At 40.4% G+C, this 15,805-nt stretch overlaps 1 pseudogene; it reads left to right on the top strand.

Moving 5' to 3' along the window:
* The first annotated feature begins 12,404 nt into the window (after positions 1 to 12,404).
* Positions 12,405 to 14,798, top strand: LOC142430532 (geranylgeranyl pyrophosphate synthase pseudogene; annotated as a pseudogene).
* Positions 14,799 to 15,805: the final 1,007 nt, after the last annotated feature.

The raw sequence follows: 15,805 nt of genomic DNA, 5'->3' as shown, positions 1-15,805 counted from the left end.
TTCTGTTGCAAATACTTTGTGTTTTTCCTTGGTGTGGTGGGATCAGATCGGGCACAATTCCCCCACTGGGTCTCCAGTGGTGTCTCCTGTAGTGCTATGAGTCAGTGATGGATGCTGTGTCTCATAGTGGGGCTGGCCATATGGTCTTCTCTGTGACTTGGCTGCTCTGAGCGGGACTAACATCCTCAAGGCTTGGTGCGCCAGCATATGTTCCACTCTCTCTTCCTCCCTCTTCATTTGCTACCATCTACTCTGATCAGACATGTCTCTCTATTCCATTTTAAGGAGTAAATTGTCAAGTCAGAATTCTTTTTATGGGTTTATGTGATGTGTGTGATAGGAAATTTTGTAGCTGGAGGCAATTGTTGAACACAGTGATAATCTAATTCAACTGAATTATGCATGAAAAGAATGTTGAAAATATTTTGTAGCCACACATGTACCATGAGAAAAATAAGTTAAAAATTAAAGATAATTTTTCACACATAATCAGAAACTGATAGAAAGCCTTGCTGTTACAACATTTCAATAAGCTACCTCAAATATTGACCCTGAAAAGAGATTATATATAAGCCAGAAATTTGAATTTTAAAGTGGTTAGCAATGGAATAATCTTTATTTAATATTTTATTTATTTATCCCCCAAACCATTTTATTTTGAAATAATAATCATATCAATTAATAGTTCAAGTGAATCAAGCAGTACTGTACAATTGCAACCAAAATTATTTTCAAAACACCCTCTTCCTTCTTGAGCTACTTGGCATCATCTCCTTTTTATCCCATCCCCCACTGTTGGTCCCAGAATCCTTTATTCTCTTTGCTATCTCTGTATGTTCATCAATTCCAGGTTTCATCTAATGTAAAACAGTAAAACAAAAAAAATTCAAGAATGTTACCCTATATGACAAAATACATCTGAGATAAATCCCAATAGGATTCGGAAACTGAGGGAGCAGGCAGTCCAAGTGCAGTCTGCTGCCCTTCCCCAGAGTCTATCACAGACCTAGGTATGCTTAGGACCAAATGTGTCAGTCTGGCTGCTGGAATATGCAGATATTGCCGGTTGACTGTCTTTTCCAGGATTTCCTGGATCCAAAAGCTCTCTTTAATAACTGGTGTCCTAAAACATACTCTATGCCTTCTGCTGAACACACGCTAACATTCTGCAAAACTGACTGTAATGCACATGACATGGAATATACCAAAAAACAACAAAACTGACTCTCTGCCTTTCAGTAGATTTCAGCACAACCCTATTTTGTTATCTTTGCTGTTGAGGAGGGAATACTGATCTTCAACTTCAGCAAAAAAGAGGGAGATACCTCTTGCTTGCAACCCACCATCCCTTCACTGGCCTCAGAGTGAAACGTGGCTGTGGGGACTGGTGGCCCTCCTGATGATGAGCCGGCTCTGTCTCTCATCTGTGTGAAAAACAACTGCTGTTGCATCCTATGCCTGTATGTAAGCTGTGCTTTTGCTGTTGATCGCAGGCATTAGTTTAAGAGAAATGGGCTGTTAAAATGACCTTACACTACAAAAGAATGGAAAAATACAAACGTAAGGAAGAATAAGGTCATTTTTATAAATCTACCTTCTAAATATATATAGAAACAAATATATTTAAGAAGTACACAGGATAAAATATATTTTAAAGTAAAACCATTAACATGTTAATAAGTGTATTATAAATAGTATCATAAAAGATGTCCCAGAAAAAGATGACATAACTAAAATACAATGTAGGAAATTATATGGGGACTAGGATAATGGAGTAAATAAAACAAATCCTGACAAAATTATTAAATATGCTTAAGCAAAATACAGAATACACAGAAAACAAACTAATGGAGAAAAAGAACCAAAATAAGATACACATTGAGAAATTCAATTATCATAACCCAATGGCACCAAGTGAATTTCAACTCACAGTGACCCTCTAGGATAGAGTAAATGTGCTCTTTAGGGTTTCAGAAACTGTAAATCTTTCAGGGAGCAAAGAGCCTCATCTTTTTCTGTTGGAGGCACTGGTGGTTTTAAACTCCTGCCCTTCCTATTAGCATCCCAATGTAAAATACACCATGTCATGAGAATAGTGAATTTGTATATAGTGTTGATTTGTATATATTTATTATCAATTTCTTACACCTGCTTTGCCTAGTTGTTTGTTAGCCATATAGATTTACTTTAATTTTGGATGATGTTGTTTTTAAGTTGCTAATTAATTTTAAAACTTTCTGAATTAAAAAAGTGCACTATATTATTTTAGGTAATTGCATTTGGGTGATCAAATTAATTTAAATTTTCTGCACCTCACTCCACCAGACATGTTGTTAGTTGCATTTGATTCAGTTCTTTCTCATAACGATGACATGATAGATAAAAGAAAGAAAAACTTCCAGGTCCTCCACCACCCCCTTACTTGCTCCTATGTTTCAGACCATTTTTTGCCACCACTGTGTCTGTGCATCTCGTTGAGGAGATTCCTTTTTCTTGCTAACACTCTACCAAATACGATGTATATCTCCAGAAATATCCTACCTGATAACGTGTTCAAAATACGTGAAGAGATTTACCATACTCCATTCCACAGAACAATCAGATATATGATCCTATGATGTCCTTCTCTTGTGGTGATCTTGCTTATTTTAGAATCAAAGTTGTCCTTCCAATGAGTGTGTCCTTCATTGAGACCCAATGAATGATCTCAGAAATGAGTCCTGCAACCAGAGCAGGCATTCCAATTCACCTGTTCTCAGAGTCAGGGGAATCTCTATGCCTGGAATCCTTGTTTCTGCATCAAGGGAGACAGGGGACAGCAAGGATTCCTAAGAGGATGTCACAAGGTTAACCTCACAAGTCTCCACAATTATTTTCTCAGACTCAGAGAACATTAATCAATCACTGCCCACAATGCACAGGGAACAATGCAAAGAAAGACCTCCAAAGACCTGACCTTGGCCTGTTACAGAGCAATGAGCTCAGGACATTTAAATTCATGCATTGCATTCATGAATCTGTACATGCCTGCATCTCATTGTCAACAGATTTTGAGTAACAGATAGGGTAAGAATTCCCATGGTAATCTGTGTCGCACGACAGAAAATGGTTCATATAGGATGACAATGAAGGGTCATAGTCACCTTTAATATTTATACTACACACAAAGAATGTTAGTTCCTCCTCTCAAGCTTACAGTGAAGAGAAACTTTAGAGAGAGAAAAAAAAGTAAAAAAGAAAAATGTCCCTGGGGATAATGAGAGTTAAGAGAGGAAGCCCTAATTCCAACAGGACATCCTGCATATCATCCATCTGTGCATGTCTAGGGCCTGGCGTCTGTGCTCAGTGGGTCCTGCACGCCCCCTGCTGCCCAATGTCTTATCTACAGGGGATGTTTGTGTCTGGGCTCACACTGACTTACTCTCACTTAGCTCCTTGCACAGTAATACACGGCTGTGTCCTCAGCAGTCATGGAGCTCAGCTACAGGGAGAAATGATTCTTTGATGTGTCTCTGGTGATGAATAACCAGCTTTGGAAGGATGGGTTATAATATGGACTACTGTCAGAGCATATCTCTCTCATCCACTGCAGTGCTTCCCTAAAGTTGCTGGATCCAGTTCCAACAGTAACCACTGGTGATGGAGACACCAGAGACAGTGCAGGTGAGGGACAGCTTCTGGGAAGGTTTCACAGTCCTCAACGAGTCTACTGATGCTGCACTCGGACAGGACACCTACAAACAAAATAGATGGTCCCTGCCAGTCACTTGCAGTCACAACTGTCCCTGTAGACCCAGGTCAGACATCTGAATCTCTCACCTTGGGGAACTGCCACCAGGCACAAGAGAACACACACCAATAGCATCTTTAGACCACAGCTGTGGTTTCCCAAGGGTCCTACAGCCCTGCCTGAAGAGAAAAGATAGCCTTCCCAGCACAAGGGAAAGCGATAGAGATCAGACTCCCCTCCTCCTTCTGTGCCATTGTAGGGTAATTGTGTGAACTTATATGCATGCTACTCTATATGTAAAGAAGGTTTTCGTCAAGAGGTAGGTGTGTGGTAAAGGTCAAAGAATTCCCAGGATTTTGGAGCCCAGTGTTCTCTCTTTCTAACCCCTCATTGCCCCTGCCCTGACTTGGGTTCCTATATGTCCTGTGCCCAATAGAGTGGGCAGGATATAGTTTGCTGAAACCACCAATTGGATGCTAAAGCATCTTCAGTTCTCAGACACTCCAATACCCAATTTCTTATACACACCCTGACATTTCTTAAATAAACTCTTCATCATCCTTAGTAGTTTTCCTCATAGGAGTAACCTCTTTGAGAAGCATGAATACCAGAGTAATCACAAGGAGTTGGGGTTGATCATATCCCAAATGTGCAACTTTTCTATGAAGCCATTCAGTTCCAATTCCCACCCGCTCCTCCCTTGAGGACATCCTCTCATGTATCTGGGTTCTGAGAATCACTGCAACATCCAACAGAAATTCATGAAAGTTTGAGGAAATGAATCATGTTGTGGTAGGGGCTGGTCAGTCCAAATTCTGAAGATCAGGAAAGGATAAACCAGACACTGGGTAGAAAGCACATCCCCCACTCCTACCTTTGCATTTTATTTATGCACATGTGACCCAAAGCCTCTGCAGAATGTTTCCAGTAGGAATTGTCCTGCTACTAAGCTTATTAAGCCAGGATTTTTCCAACCTTGGGTCATGGTCATCACCAACTTCACCACTCTTACAAGCAATAGACACACTACATCCCAGAGCCTGATGTCTGAGGTCAACCTCGGTGTAATGAAAGAGATTCAAGTGTTTCAGGGAAGAACATGCCACCTATAAAAGTTGGGCCCCAGACAAGATAATATTTTGACTCTGCAGTCTCTAAAAATCCAATATTCTGAATAGAGAGATACACACAACCTGTTTGCTTTAATATCCAAAATTATGCAAAATCAGTTGAGTCCTGATTTCAAGTATAAAGATTCAGTAGAGCAGTAGATGGATATTAATCATTTAAGAAAAAAATCAGAGTAAGAAGAAAAGCCAAGAACAGTGTTTTAAACCTTGAACCAAAAGACATTTTTCTTAAGACCCAACAGGCAATATCCATTAAAGTTAGGTCCATGCATACAACTGAACCTCAACATTTAGAGTATGAGTGCAGTCACTCTTGTAAATGTCCCTTATCCAGGGGGCTCTGGTTCAATTGAAATGTGAGCATCTCCAACCAAAGACAGCCTCTCCATTTGTGCTCTGGGCACAGCCCCATCACAACTGCTCATGGGTCGCACCTTACATTTATTACCTAACCACAAGGAGTGTCTAATTCGGGAAAACTGTTCAAATTATTGACTATAGAAGCTGTGACACTCTCTCTGAACATGCCGTTTTAAAGCTCAATCCCCATTCAGTTTCCTTCCTTCTAACAAAGTTAAAAGATTTCCCCCAGACTTGGTGCTGATGCCATTAATTTACTGATTAATTAGAATCTCTGTATATCTCCAATTTCATATATAATTTTACAATGGGGAAATCCAAGGACAAGGTGTTGGTCACCGGGATTTCTTTGGGCTAGAAGTTGCTGACAGGAATAAGCAATTGCTTTGAAATGAAGACACATTTTACTCAATACAAGCCAGGGGTTCAGGCACAGGACACTCCAGCATTTTTCGTTTTGAAATCATTGAGTCAGTTCACTTTTCATATGCACACTGGCAGAGCATCACTTGATCTTGTTCATTTCACCAAACTCCCATCTCACCGTCTTCCCTTGGTGCTTGTCTGACCTCTTTAAACTGGAAACCATGATGTAGCTGCACACAAGTTCAGCTCACCTCCATCCCTGAGTTTGACTTCCATGATCGTCTCAGATAATTTTACAGCAGTGGTTCATAGGGGTGTCCTTAAATGTCACCTCAAAACAGTATTCATCTGCACATCACTATCCTAACAGGTTTGCTACACATGTTCTTGATGAGCTTCTGAGGTCCCTCTGCCCTCTGAAGGAGCAACACATTGAGTTCTTCTAGATTCAGATTTCTAGGAGATGAGGTCCCCCATCTCCTGGGTTTGGGCTTGGTCAGTCACTTAATCAAGCTGCACTGTGCCTCTCAAAATTCTGAAAGGTGGAAATGCTAGAAACTATGGATCCAAGGAAACTGCAATCATATTTTCTCCGGTTGTCTATTGTACACTCAATAGACATATAACGTTGCAGCTTAAAATTACAATTTTTTTTTTTGTTGCTTGGCTTCTCTTTTACTCTTCTAGTGCCCAAATATCTGATTTTTTTTGAAGGTCACCCTCATCTATGTTGTCTTCTTTGTGTGTACTTCCTTTGCTACGTTTGATAGTGTATGAGTGCCCTGCAATTGGGACACCTACATGTGTTCCTACTTCCTTATAGATGGTCTCTATAGCTCTGGAATTTACATTTAGGTCTTTGAACCATATTGTGGTTGTTTTTGTACGTGAGTACAAGTTTTAATTGCCTTTCATTCTTCTGAAGTTGGAGATGCAATCATGCCAGCACCATCTGTTGAACTCCCATGGGTCTTTGATGAAGATCAGTTGCCTGTATATGGATGGATTATTTATTAGTGTTCTATTCTGTTCCATTGGTCAACATACCTATCATTTTATGAGTACCAGGCTGTTTTGACAGCTGTGGCTGGGTAATAGTTTTGTGGTTGGTTTGTGTGTTCCCCCTAACTGGTTCTCAATCTTTTGGGGTCCCTTGATTATCCTAGGATTCTCTATATAAAGTGAGTAATTATTTTCCATTTCTTTAAAGGATTAAGTTCACATTTGAATTAGGATGGCATTGTATTTGAAGATATTATTGGGTGTTATTGACAATTCCTTAATATTGAGCATCCTTGTACATGAATATGGCATTTTGTGAATGTGAACAGACTTGCATTGGGAATGACAAACATTCCTGAATCATGACATCTTTCTGAACAAGAGAGACAGAAAAACAGATAAAGACAGAAAGAAATTTGGAACCAGTGCTGAATCTGACATGCACACTTCCCACTGAAGAAGAGAGTCATATGGGAGTCACCAACCCACCGCCTGCATAATCCTAACCTGGAACTCAATGTCATAATCGTGGAATTCTGTGGAAGTATCCGCTCTCAGTCTGATTTTTCAACAATACATCACCATCTTTCTCTTCAGGCATTATCTGGAGAGTTTGAATAACGTGTCTTTCTGATCTAATTCAAATTCTAACCTCTGGGAGCACCCAATAGCTCCATCTTCACTACATCTCATTAAATTTGAATTGCCAAGTTTCCCTGAGTTTCTTCTGGACCCTGATTCTAACGACCAACCGGCTGAGTAATATTCCTCCATATAGAATGTTTTCTTGTTATAATACAGCTTTTTAATGTAGAAAATATCAGGAACAGACACTGCATGGCAATAATAAAATAGAGAGATTCTATGAGGGAAGGAGAACACCAATACCACAACAGGAAAGCAGTCCTGAACCTCCATCTGCACCTGCTCCTGTGCTCTGTGTATCTTGAGCGCCCCCTGGGGGCCTGTTTTCTCCCTGCAGGGGAAGCTTGTATCCGGGTTGAATCTGAATCTCCTCACTGTGATGGTAGCACAGTAATACAAAGGCATGTCCTCGAATTTCAGGTTGATGATACGCAGATACAACATGTTTTATGAGTTGTGTTTGGAGATAGTGAATTTACCCTTCACAGAGTCTTTATATTATGTACCAAGCCCAGCCCCGGGACTAATTATTGAGATCCACTGCAGAGACTTCCGCAGTGCCTGGTGAACGCAGATCATGGCATAGCTACTGAAGGGTAATCTAGAGGCTGCACAGGAGAGTCTCGACTGCCCCAATTGACCCCATACTCCACTAGTTGCACCTCACTCTCAACATTTGTAAGCACAGATACCCTGGGCAGGAAAACCACCAGACATATTCACCGTGTCTCTCACTCACGCCCAAGCACACAAACTGATTCTTGACAAAATCACCTCTTAAAATAGCAAGAAAGACACACCCCTTTCAGCAAAGACTCCAGGCTGTCTGTGTTGTCCTCAGTCCTGATCACTGAGTAGGGACTCCTGAGAATCCAGGAGCACTTCCAGAGCTGCAGGGTTGGGGCTGCGTTGGCTTTCATCAGCAGAGGGAGGGGTGGATTTGCATGCCCTCCTTCCCCATAGCAATAAATGAAGTTGCATGACTTCTGAGGTTTGCTTGTTCTGTTCCTAGAACCGAGCTGAGTGTTTTAGATGTATTGTGAAGGGCACAATTATATCATTAGTGACATGTATTATGTGACTTTCCTTTGTGTATGTGTTATTTTCTACAGTAAATTATCATCGTACATTAATTCATTTTTTCTATTTACACGCAAAATACGTGTGTAGATTATATATCTGTTTGATTGGAATAATACTACGAACAGAAATGTAAAAACTGTACTTTTATGTCTTTGAGGAACACATGGTAGGTTCTTTCTTAATATCCTTTGAGATTTTGGAACAAAAATAATTTGGAAGGGAAAAGATAAGAGTTGTATGGTGGAAGAACAAAATTTACCAAATTATATTCTCAGGACATCCCTTTCTATCCTTAAAGAAGATGTAGGTACAAAGTCATGAAGGATTTAAAGCAGTAAATAAATACTTGGCAAAACGTATTTGCCCTTTTTCTCACAAGTACAGTTTTACATTTTCTTACAACTTTTTCATATGAGTCCTGGTCATCACCCCGTAACCTTTTTAAATTTCTACCTAAATACCCACCAGGACAGGTGACCTGAAGGAAGTAGACCAGTATTCTTCCAAATAAAGCATTCTGTATTCTTCCAACTAAAGCATTGTGTCCAGAATGAAGGCAGGATTAGAATTCTGGGCCATGTGATTGTTGTGTTTGTTGTGGTTAGGTGCTATTGAGTCAGATCTGACCCACACTGACCCTATGCACAGCAGAACAGGACACTGTCTGGTATTGCGCTATCCATACACAAGTTCCTATCCTTGAGCTGTCTAAGGGCCAATTATGGACAAATGAGGGAGAAATTTCTTCATACGTTCTAAGGAGAAAAACTGGCATTTTAAAAAGTTATTATCTAGGAGAAATGGTAGAAAAACACGAACAATGTAATGAAGCCTTTAAAATATGTTTATTTGTTCTTTGTTTGTTTTTTAATTGTGAGGAGCTCAGGCTTTGCTTCTGGTCATTTGCAAAGAACACTTGAATGGTTTAGAACATTCTATGCACGCCTTCCCTTCATATCAAAGAAGGTTGAGTAGCAACAAACAACTACACGGTGTATCTCTCCTGGAAAGCATAGAACTGCATGCTGAGATTTTCAAGGTAAAACATGACTCAGCATGCTGTGAAGAGTGTAGGGGAGACGCCACATTGTGAAAAATTGGCCTGAAAGATTCATCAAGATGAAATATGGAAAAGGATGACCCAAGAGATAAAAAGGCACATTATGACGTGGCAGGAGGGAGGGGGCAGGGCTGTGTCAGTTTGTTGGTGAATTAGAATTAGAATCAGGAAAGGCAGTAATGAGCAGTTCATTGTTTTCTGTGTCATTCACCTTAGGACCTGCAATCAGGGAAAATGTTACTGTGATGTAATCTTCCAGTGTCTTTCATGTTGAAAGTCAATGTGGTAAGACTGTGAGGAGGAATGAACGTAGGGAGAAGGGAACGTGAATATCTAGGGGTGAAGAGGAAGCCCTTGTTCTTGGAGTAGAACAGAGAGGCAGCAGGGTTGTGAATGGGAAGGCGGGGACAGGAGTGGAGTCCTAGAAACTGTGATAGGGGAGGGAAGTCAGTTTTGGAGAGGTATGCTATCACAACGTTGCTTGAGGAAACTGAAGTCTGTGTCATGCCTTCTAGGGATAGAATGGTCCTGTGACCAAAAAAGGTGCACTTCACCTAAGTCAAGCATTTTCTTTAAAAAAAATCATTTATTAGGGGCTTATACAACTCTTATCACAATCCATATATACATCAATTGTGTAAAGCACATTTGTACATTTGTTACCCTCATCATTCTTAAAAACATTTGCTCTCCACATAAGCACCTGGCATCATAGCCTCATTTTCCCCCTCCCTCTCTACTCTCACCTCTCTCATGAACCCTTGATATTTATAAATTATTATTTTGTCATATCTTTCTCGACCCCACATCTCCCTTCACCCACTATTCTGTTGTCTATCCCCCCAGGGAGGAGGTCACATGTAGATCCTTGAAATCGGTTCCCCCTTTCCAATCTGTCCTCCCTATTCCCTCCCAGTATTGCCACTTGCACCACTGGTCTTGAGGGCATCATCCGCCCTAGATTCCCTGTGTTTCCAGTTTCCATCTGTGCCAGTGTACATCCTCTAATCTAGCCAGACTTGCAAGGTAGGATTCGGATCATGACATTGGTGGGGGGTGGGGGTGTGAGGAAACACTAAGAAACTAGAAGAAAATTGTATTTTTCATCGTTGCTACACTGCAGCCTGACTGTCTCATCTCCTTCCCAATACCCTTCTGTAAGGAGATTTCCAGTGATCTGCAAATAGGCTTTGGGTCTCCACTCCACATATCCCCCCTCATTCACTATGATAATATTTTTTGTTCTGATGATGCTTGATACCTAATTCCTTCAACACCTTGTGATTGAACAGGCTGGTGTGCTTCTTCCATATGGGCTTTGTTGCTTCTGGGCTAGATGGCTGCTTGTTTACCTTCAAACCTTTATGACCCCAGATACAATATCTTTTAATACCCGGGTGCCATCAGCTTTCTTCGCCTCATTTGCTTATGCACCAATTTGTCTTCAGCAGTCATATCAGGGATGTGAGCACACAATGATATGATTTTCTGTTCTATGAAGCCTGGTCCCTGATCCCTTCGGCACCTCATGATCACACAGGCTGGTGTGCTTCTTCCATATGGGCTTTTTTGCTTCTGAGCTAGATAGCCGCTTGTTTACCTTCAAGCTTTTAAGACCCCAAATGCTTTATCTTTTGATAGCCGGGCACCATGAGCTTTCTGCACCACATTTTCTTGTTCACCCACTTTGTCTTCAGCGGTTGTGTCAGGAAGGTGAGCATCATAGAATGACAATTTAATAGAAAAAGTATTCTTGCATTGAGGGAGTACATGAGTGGAGGCCCAATGTCCTTCTGCTACCTTAATACTAAACCTATAAATATAGGCACATAGATTTATTTCCCCATCCTCATATATAAATATCTTTGCATATGTGCATGTTTTTATCTAGAGCTCTATAAATGCCCCTTGCCTCCCAGCTCTTTCCTCTATTTCATTTGACTTCCCTCCTGTCCCACTATCATACTCAGTCCCCACCAGGGTTTCAGCAATTCATCTAGGTTACATGACCCTTGATCATGCCCAACCAGGCTTCCCACACCCTTCTCACCACTGATTTGGATCACTTGTTGTTCCCTTGTCCCTGGGTTTAATAATACTACTACTTTTCCCTCCACCTCCTCCTCTCCCATGTCCCCATGAAACTGTAGGTCCCATTGTTTTCTTCTCCAATTGTTCATCCAGCCTATCTTATTTAGACAGACCTGAGGAGACAATAACATGCACAAAAACAAGACAGAGCAAAACCAATCAACAATATACAACAAAACAACTACAGACCAATGACAAAACAATACAAAACAGAACAGAACAAGAAAGAAAAGCTTGTAGTTAGTTCAAGGGTTGTTTGTTGGCCTTTAGCAGTGTTTTCCAGTCCAGTCTGTTGGGGCACCACGCCCTGGTCCCAAAGTCCACCTTCAGCATTCCCTGGGGACCTCAGTGCTCCATTCCCTTTTTTTTCTTTTGCACACTCTTAATGTTTTGCCTCAGTGTTTTGGGATCCAATTGGGTGCAATTCCCACACTATGTCTCTGGTTTTATCCCCTATAGGGCTATGAGTCAGTGAGGAGTCCTGTCTCATAGTTGGGCAGGCCATGTAAGCCAAACATTTTCAATGGTGTCCTATGCACGCTAAGGTTGGGCATGGAAAATGCAAGACCAAAGTGGAATTGACACATTTGAATTATAATGTTGGTTCAAAATATTGAAAAAACAACCTACTAACAAAAGAGTAAATAAACCCATCTTCAAAGAAGTACAGCCAGAATTCTTTTCAGAAGCAAGCATGCTGAGACTTTGGACATGTTATCTGGATAGACTTGTCTCTGCAGTAGGACCTCGTGCATGGTAAAGCAGAGAGGCATTGAAAAGGAGGAAGACTCTTGAGAAAATGATTGACACAGTGGCTGCAACAATAAGAACGATGGTGAGGATCGAACAGGCTCAGGCAGTGTTTCATTCTCCTCTACACAGGATGGCTATGCGTCGGGACTGATGGACAACTTCTAACACCAACAACAATATTGCCATGGGTATGTGGGTGAAGCTACTGATTGAGCTATGTGCCCAGGAAGTGTCCCTATAATATGAGTACTCTTTCTGTAAAAGGGCCTGATGCCCTAGACTGCCCACATTTTTCTTGTATACAAAAGGGACTAACTTCATAAACTTGCACAGATAGGATAATGTCTTCATCAGTATTATCTATTGCACATCTCTAGGTTCTAATATCCATTGTAATAGCTACACAGAATTAACAGACAAGTTTAATGAGGCAGGGACAATTCACTGCTCCAGAGACAAAGAGTCTCAAAGGAATGGAAAAACGATGAGATTGCTAACACATTCTCACTATACCCTCCACTTCTGTAACCTCACCTGTCCTTTTTAGCCTCTGTCACCTGCTGGCCTGCCAATCCCCAACAGCCTCCTGTGAGTAATCCCATTCCTGTAAAAGTCCTCAACACCCCATATGTGAAGGCTCAGTTTCTGGATACGCACCCACTTGAGAAACGGGTGGTCACAATAACGTTCTTACTTTTTGTTATAACCCGATTGCTTTTGGCAACACTTTCAGAGCAATTCCAATAGCAATAATGTCAGTTAGAATTTTTACTGAGTTCTTTATCAGGACATGTTACAGTTCCTTCAAGTCTGCTAAAATAAGAGACCGAAGAGCATACCATCCTGTTACAAATATTAGACTGAAGGCATTCTGCTGAAGTGCCTTGAGGCGCCCAACTCCATTAAGCCTCATCTGGAAAGTACTCAGCGCCAGTTTCTTGCGTCAGCAAGTCCAACTTTCTTAAGGGACCCCCACCCCTGCGAGACACTCTAGTCCAGCAAGCAAGCCTCCTGCACAAGAACAGTCATCCGAACTTGCTCTGTGGATTGGGAAGTGCACCATGGTTCCATGCCTTTTCACTGATGGTAATAGCTGTCATCTGGATCATGGAGATCCACTGTGCAGGGATTGCAGGACTGAGGAATTCAATCCATTCATGACTCGTGTGGGTACTGCGATCCTTCCTCCTGCTTCTCGTGGAGCTCATTTTATAGCCTGTGTGAGCCACTCCAGGGCATCCTATTCTCCAGGGAATCCTATTCTCAAGTTACTCAGAAGTGAACCCTATCACTATCCCCCCTTCACCTTCCTACTACACCCATGCACGGAAAGGTCATATTGTGGAAGTTAGAGACATTGTCTGCAAGAGTCTCATTAAATATTTCACTTCCCTTAAAAATGTAAAGAATTTCTAACATTTTCCTAATGACAGCATTCAGGAGCTCAGTTTTCTGTGTTTCAAAATGTAGAAAATGTGATTATTTTGCAAGTTAATATATTTCCAAAGTAGGATTATTTTTATCCCCTTCCTTCCAAAGAAATGAATTATTAGTACACCCCAATTGCATTAAGAAATATGTTTTAAATTTATTAAGAATAATTACATTGGTAACCTGAATGATGTATTTTCTTACACTGAGTAAGGTGGTGGGCCTAGCAACTGAGGGTGAAGAATTGTATGAAGTAGGGAGACGTTCAATTTGGCGTCAGAGAACTGTGGTCTGAATTGTCACATGGGAACTTCATTCTGGGCACAGCTATTTCCAGACCCGTACCGAGCAATTTGGGATACCCACTTTAAACCATCTGCTCTGAAATTTAAAAACAGTGGAGACAGCTCAAGAAACAGTCTAAAGAAATTTTCTAGAATCCTACAAGTACTTATTTCAGTTACCAGGTAAACAAGTAAGAACAAAGCTTTTACAAGCTTTTAATAATTGGCTGAAAGTTCCAGAAGACAAGCTACAGGTTATCATTGAAGTGGCAGAAGAGTTGCATAAAGCCAGTTTGCTCATTAATGATATCAAAGACAACTCAGAACTTCGACCTGGCTCGACAGTGGCTCACAGTATCAATGAAATTCCATTTGTCATCCCTTTGCTAATTATGTATATTTTATTGGTTTGGAGAAAGTCTTGACCCTTGATCACTCAGATACAGGGAAACTTTTTACCCACCGTCTTTTAGAACTCTATCAGGGACAAGTCCTAGACAATTACCCTTGGAGGGACAATTGCTCTTGTCCCACTGAAGAGAAATATAAAGCTATGGTCCCACAAAAGACTGGGGGGTGATTTGGATTAGCTGTAGGTCTGCAATTGTTCTGATTGCACAGAAGATTGAAATCCTCTACTCGGACTCCTTTTCCAAATTAGGATGATTATTCTAATCTACACTCCAAAAAATACAGTGAAAACAAAAGCTTTTTTTGAAGACTTAACTGAAAGAAAACGCTAATTTCTTAAAATTCATGTTATTTAGTCAAGACCAGAGAGCCTGCAGGTGCAGGATATCTTGCACCAGAGAACCGAAAACATAGATGATAGGAAATACTGTGCGGCAGGTCTATCTAGATAAGGCCAGACTTGAAAAGCTTTACTTTCAGACAAAAGTTAAACTTGATCATGGTGGATTGGATCATGGCAAGATATGATACTTGGCCAGTTGACTTACCTCTTGACCCAACCAGAATTTGCTCTAGGGTCAAATATTTCTCACTTGTTCCACAACAGAAATTTCTTGTCTGAATTTTTAATATTGAGGGTGGCCTTTTCTTTCTTACTCTTTATTTTAATTTTTATATTATTATTATTTCTTCTTGCTCTTTTTGTTTTGTTTTTGTTTTCTAGTGTTTCTAATGGGTTTCCAAGTTTGTAAAGCACAGAAAGAGTAGATGCGTAGAGACAATAGCTTATATAATGGTTTATGGGGCATGTGGGGCATGGAGTAGTAGAGAGGGTAAGGTGATTTGGGGAGCAAACAATGAATGTTGGAGGTGGGAAGGAATATTAGAATGATGATGATATATATGTATTCATATATGTAAAACTCTTTAAAAAGTGATTTAAATATGTAAATGTATGCTGTGTGGATATTATATCAAGAAAACTACTTTTAAAAAGAAACAAAACTTAACTAATGGTTACCAGGGGTGAAGGAGGAAAGCTTGTTCCTTAGGAGGCATTTAGTTCATATTAATGGTGGCGGGATAATTTGGAAAAGGATATCAATAATGATTGTAGAACATGAAGGGAATAATCAAAGACACTGATTTGCACATGTAATAGCTGTTGAACTGGAGAAATTTTTATTGTGTATACTTTGCCAAATTAAAATTGCAATTACATGAATAACCATGAATGCAAGGAAGAAGAAACATTTTTGAAACGATAGTGATGATGATTGTATGACTCTTCTGGATATGATTGAATTATGTTATAATGTAGATAAAATGCTAGTGAACCTGTTTTTCAAAAGAAACAGAAGGTCACCTATTACTTATACAGACCTTCAGTTTAGGGTTTTGGCTAACAGGGTATGGCTCATGGCCCAGGACCTGTAGTTTGATTAAAATTTGGTTAGCA

The sequence above is a fragment of the Tenrec ecaudatus genome, chromosome 17 (genome assembly GCF_050624435.1).
Source record: "Tenrec ecaudatus isolate mTenEca1 chromosome 17, mTenEca1.hap1, whole genome shotgun sequence".
NCBI classification, from domain to species: Eukaryota; Metazoa; Chordata; class Mammalia; order Afrosoricida; family Tenrecidae; genus Tenrec; species Tenrec ecaudatus.
Note: the sequence above shows the minus strand (reverse complement) of the source record. Positions and strands in the feature narration are given on the sequence as shown.